Below are 6,362 nucleotides of genomic sequence, written 5' to 3' on the forward strand. Positions count from 1 at the left end.
GTGGTGGCCAGCTGGGCCGAGGCCCAGCTAGGGGGGGGGTCTTTCTTCTACTTTTTTTTCTTTCCTATTTTCTCTTATTTATTTTTTGTTTAGTAGTTCTCTATTTTGTTTTGTATTTATCTTAGTTTTATAAATTAGGAAAATAGTTTCTAAATTAGTGTTATGGTTTAACCCACTGCCACAAAAAGTTTCACTCCTAACTAAAATAGTTTGATATTTTATAAATGATAAAAGGCATTTAATTAATTAAGTTGCCACTGTTTTATTTATTTTAGGACATTCAAACATTTTTAAGGATGTTGGTTTCTCCACCATTATTATCTAGGTATTATTTGTCACACCTGGAATATTTTAGTTTTAATGTTTGAAAAGTTTTATTTTCTTGCTTGATTTTGGAATTTGAATTGGAATCGGTTTCGAACTAACGCGAGATTAGGAACAGTAACCAAGGTGACGTGGCGACATTAACGGGGGATTACTGTAGCCTAATTATCCGGGCGTCACAATACCTTGACAAGATTTTGAAGTAGTTCAAAATGGAACAGTCAAAGAAAGAGTTCTTGCCTGTGTTACATGGTGTGAAATTGAGTAACACTCAAAGCCCGACCATGGCAGAAGATAGAAAGATAATGAAATTCATTCCCTATGCCTCAGCCATAGGTTCTATAAAGTATGTCATGCTATGTACCAGATCTATTGTATACCCTACACTGATTTTGGCAAGGGAGTACAATAGTGATCTAGGAGTAGATCACTGGACAGCGGTCAAAATTATCCTTAGTGGAATAAGGATATGTTTATCGATTATGGAGGTGACAAAAGGTTCGTCGTAAAAGGGTTACGTCGATACAAGTTTTGGCACTGATCCAGATGACTCTAAGTCTTCATCTGGATACATATTGAAAGTGGGAGCAATTAGCTAAAGTAGCTCCGTGCAGAGCATTGTAGACATAGAAATTTGCCAAATACATACGGATCTGAATATGGCAGACCCGTTGACTAAACTTCTCTCACAAGCAAAACATGATCACACCTTAGTACACTTTGGGTGTTAATCACATAGAGATGTGAACTAGATTATTGACTCTAGTAAACCCTTTGGGTGTTGGTCACATGTCGATGTGAACTATGGGTGTTAATCACATGGTGATGTGAACTATTGATGTTAAATCACATGGCGATGTGATCTAGATTATTGACTCTAGTGCAAGTGGGAGACTGAAGGAAATATGCCCTAGAGGCAATAATAAAGTTATTATTTATTTCCTTATTTCATGATAAATGTTTATTATTCATGCTAGAATTGTATTAACCGGAAACATAATACTTGTGTGAATACATAGACAAACAGAGTGTCACTAGTACGCCTCTACTTAACTAGCTCGTTGATCAAAGATGGTTATGTTTCCTAGCTATAGACATGAGTTGTCATTTGATTAACGGGATCACATCATTAGGAGAATGATGTGATTGACTTGACCCATTCCGTTAGCTTAGCACTTGATCGTTTAGTATGTTGCTATTGCTTTCTTCATGACTTATACATGTTCCTATGACTATGAGATTATGCAACTCCCGTTTACCGGAGGAACACTTTGTGTTCTACCAAACGTCACAACGTAACTGGGTGATTATAAAGGTGCTCTACAGGTGTCTCCGAAGGTACTTGTTGGGTTGGCGTATTTCGAGATTAGGATTTGTCACTCCGATTGTCTGAGAGGTATCTCTGGGCCCACTCGGTAATACACATCACTTAAAGCCTTGCAAGCATTGCAACTAATGAGTTAGTTGCGGGATGATGTATTACGGAACGAGTAAAGAGACTTGCCGGTAACGAGATTGAACTAGGTATTGAGATACCGACGATCGAATCTCAGGCAAGTAACATACTGATGACAAAGGGAACAACGTATGTAGTTATGCGGTTTGACCGATAAAGATCTTCGTAGAATATGTGGGAGCCAATATGAGTATCCAGGTTCCGCTATTGGTTATTGACCGGAGACGTGTCTCGGTCATGTCTACATAGTTCTCGAACCCGTAGGGTCCGCACGCTTAAAGTTCGATGACGGTTATATTATGAGTTTATGTGTTTTGACGTACCGAAGGTAGTTCGGAGTCCCGGGTGAGATCGGGGACATGACGAGGAGTCTCGAAATGGTCGAGACGTAAAGATCGATATATTGGACAACTATATTCGGACATCGGAAACGTTCCGAGTGATTCGGGTATTTTTTGGAGTACCGGAGAGTTACGGGAATTCGCCGGGGAGTATATGGGCCTTATTGGGCTTTAGGGGAAAGAGAGAGGAGAGGCTGAGCGCCCCCCAAGGCCTAGTCCGAATTGGACTAGGGGAAGGGGCTGCGCCCCCTCCTTCCTTCTCTTCTCTCTCCCCTTTCCTTGACTCCTACTCCTACTACTTGGAAGGGGGGAATCCTACTCCCGGTGGGAGTAGGACTTCTCCTAGGGCGCGCCATAGTGAGGGCCGGCCCTCCCCCTCCTCCACTCCTTTATATACGGGGAGGGGGGCACCCCTTGGAGAGACGAAAATTGATCTCTTGATCTCTTAGCCGTGTGTAGTGCCCCCCTCCACCATAATCCACCTCAATAATATTGTAGCGGTGCTTAGGCGAAGCCCTGCGTCGGTAGAACATCATCATCGTCACCACGCCGTTGTGCTAACGTAACTCTCCCTCAAAGCTCGGCTGGATCGGAGTTCGAGGGACGTCATCGAGCTGAACGTGTGCTGAACTCGGAGGTTCCGTGTGTTCGGTACTTGATCGGTCGGATCGTGAAGACGTATGACTACATCAACCGCGTTGTGCTAACGCTTCCGTTTTCGGTCTACGAGGGTACGTGGACAACACTCTCCCCTCTCGTTGCTATGCATCACCATGATCATGTGTGTGCGTAGGAATTTTTTGAAATTACTACGTTCCCCAACACTATTTATAGCCAGGAGGCAACCCGACCTGATATGTCCGAAATGACCCTGGGTCACTAAGAACTGACACGTGTCCAACGGTCAGATTTGAAACACACGCGGCAGTTTGACTTGGGCTACAAGTAAAGCTGACTCATCCAGCTCTAGGTAAGATTTGCTCTCATTGTCTTCACTCGAAGACATAGGATATGGTTGAGCATCACTTCAGTCACTTTGACTTTGTTCACTTGGACCCCACTTAACAGTGCGGTGGTTCCTATGACTCAACAAAGAAGAAAAGGAAACTACGAAACAACTATGTCTTCGCACTCCATAGTCTTCACGTGAATGTCTTCTCGAGTCATAGTCTTCGTTGTGAATATCTTCACGTACCACCATTCTCTTCAATGTCTTCACACATTTTTAGGGCTCATCTCCCGTAGGTAAACCAAATCAATGAGGGACTACTACCTGTGTTATCCTGCAATTCTGACAAACACATTAGTCCCTCAACCAAGTTTGTCGTCAATACTCCAAAACCAACTAGGGGTGGCACTAGATGCACTTACAACAGGGTTTCAAAATTCCGGCCCTAGGAACAGACACTAGTCATTTTGGATTGTTGGTCGTAGTGACATTGACCCAGATTACTACTGCAGGCCAGGTTTGTTGACAATTTTACTTGTCTTTCTTACTCATTCGATATGATATCCAATTATTCACGTCGATTAGGTGCAAACAATAAGTGCTAGACAAACTTCTTGATTTATATTTTGGACGGCCTCTTACTGCAGTTACAATTCTGCATACTTGTCCTAGTAAGCTCACAAGTAAATGATTGATTCACTACATCTATGCTTGCCTTGTCATATTTGTTGTCAATATTCTTTTAGGGTGGACCACCCTGTTTCAAAATACTGGAACCGTAGACATGAGTGAATAGTATTTCTCTATGTGATCGCTTCCATCATGTGTGGGCAACGAACACTGCATTGTATAGAAAGAAAGTGTCATTTCTAGCTTTTCTCAATATTGTTTTAGGGTGGATCACCCTGTTTTAAAATACTGGAATCGTAGACATGAGTGAATAGTATTTCTCTGTGTGATCTCTTCCATCATGTGTGGGCAACGAACACTGCATTGTATAGAAAGAAAGTGTCATTTCCAGCTTTTACATAGACTACAATCTTTTACATGGAATACAATCTGCCTACTTGCGTGTCTTCACGTGAATGTCTTCTCGAGTCATAGTCTCCATTGTGAATATCTTCACATACCACCATTGTCTTCAATGTCTTCACACATTTTTAGGGGTCATCTCCGGTAGGTAAACCGAATCAATGAGGGACTACTACCTGTGTTATCCTGCAATTCTCACAAACACATTAGTCCCTCAACCAAGTTTGTCGTCAATACTCCAAAACCAACTAGGGGTGGCACTAGATGCACTTACAATCTCCCCCTTTTTGGTGATTGATGACAAACTGGTTGAAGTTTTCAACGGGGATAAAAGTATGTGAAATTGTAAGGGTTACGTCATTGTCTTCATAAGTAGCAAAAGGCTCCCCCTGAAGATGAGCATATAAGTAGTTTGCTTCTGAATGCAAATGCACATGGAAGGTTTTGTTTTGTGGAGATCCTCTTCAACTTTTGAAGACAATTCATCATGCATATAGAGATAAGACCAAGATAATGACATGCATAATGAAAAATGGACGTCTGCGGAATGACTTCATGCGGAATTTATCATCGCATCACAGAATAGTAGACAAAGTAGCAGACGACCATCAAGTTTAAGTATTACAACCCAAAGAACCAAATGTATCAAAAGATGAGAGTTGTAAGCACTTGGCAAAATATAGCAACCACCCATATGGACCCGCTTGAAGACTATCAACTCATATTCTTCTCCCCATTTTGTCAGTAAGGACCAAAAAGGTTCGAAGACATAGAGCATCTACGCGTTCCCATCAGGAGTAGATGAAGGTGCAGGGTCCACGTTGGATTCCGGCGGTGCAGAGGGGCCTGGTGCATTGTCGAGACGCGGCGAAGTCATGGTTGGTGAAGTGGCATCGTCTTCTTCATCGACGACTCTCGCAACAACAGTTGCAGCCGAAGATGAATACTCCAAGTCTTCTAACGAAGGAGTATGACACAGGACGGCATTCCGGGGAGGCGTGGAATTAAATTTGTAGCGCTCTGTGAAGCCATCTTCGCGAAGATCGTCTTCAGAGCTTAGCAATTTTAGACTCTTCCAAGACTTCCGACAGGCTTCATGTGACAGGAATGCGCTCTTGGTGGCAAGATTGCGAATGCGATTAACATCCACCAAGAGGCTCTGCATCTGACGCTTCAGCCAGTCATGGTGCTTATCCTGTTTCTGATGTAAGGCCACAAGAAGCTCTCGGTCATTGAGTACACGAGATCGCTTTTGAGGCCTTTGAGCTATGGTGCTTTCAGTGGCTTCAGTAGTTGCACGATGAGGTGCACGTGTATTTCTAGCCAGAGGATAAACACGAGTTGCAGCAAGAACTCCCTCAATTGGTTGCGAGAAGCTTTGGCGATCAACATTATGAAGATAAATTGGCTCCTTGGCAGGCTCAGGGTAGATGGCTTCGACAGACATATCAACCTCAGGCAAGAAGATAAGATGGTTGCGCGCAGAGGGCTGATAGTTAACAGAAGAGTGAAGCTTGATCAAGCGCATCACCCATGGAGCATAAAACTTCAGGCCAAATAGATCAACACCAGATGCTGCAAGTTGCCTGATGAAGAAATCTTGAGCATTGAAGCTGATGCCATTGAGAATATAGAACACCAATGTCTTCATCGTGCCTTCAAGCTTGGCTGCAGGCGAATGTCCTTTGACGGGCCATAGAGTTCGCCTAATAATGTGATAAATGGTATGGGGCAGATACCCGAGGTCTTCGACAAAGAATTCCTTAGGATATTCAGCATCTTGTGGCAGTGGCTTCATCATGCTGAGCATCTTACTCATGTTGGGCTCAGGCTTCTGAAATATGATCTCCAATGCATTCCTGTGTAGCTCACAACCAGGTTCATAGAGCTCACCTGGAGTGGGCAGGGAAGCAAGCTCAATGATATCTTGAGCTTTGGCTTCATGGTGCACATCACCTGTCATCCACTCAAGGACCCAAGTCTTCGGATCCCTGTTATAGCCACGAATGTGAAGAGTGGCATAGAATTGCAGCAGAAGCTCCTCATTCAAATGCTCTTTGTCAGTTACGAACTGCAGAAGGCCAGCATCTCTGAAATAGTCTAGAGCTTCTTCCAAGCAGGGCAGACCAGCAATGGCATCGTAATCCAGACGCATGTGAGGAAAGATTCGCCCTTGATTGTATAAGATACATGAGTAATAACTGCGCCGCTGAAAGCTCCAAAAGCGATCAGATGAGATTTTTGGCTTCGAGTACGGGTT

This window comes from Aegilops tauschii, chromosome 7, assembly GCF_002575655.3.
Source record: "Aegilops tauschii subsp. strangulata cultivar AL8/78 chromosome 7, Aet v6.0, whole genome shotgun sequence".
NCBI lineage: Eukaryota > Viridiplantae > Streptophyta > Magnoliopsida > Poales > Poaceae > Aegilops > Aegilops tauschii.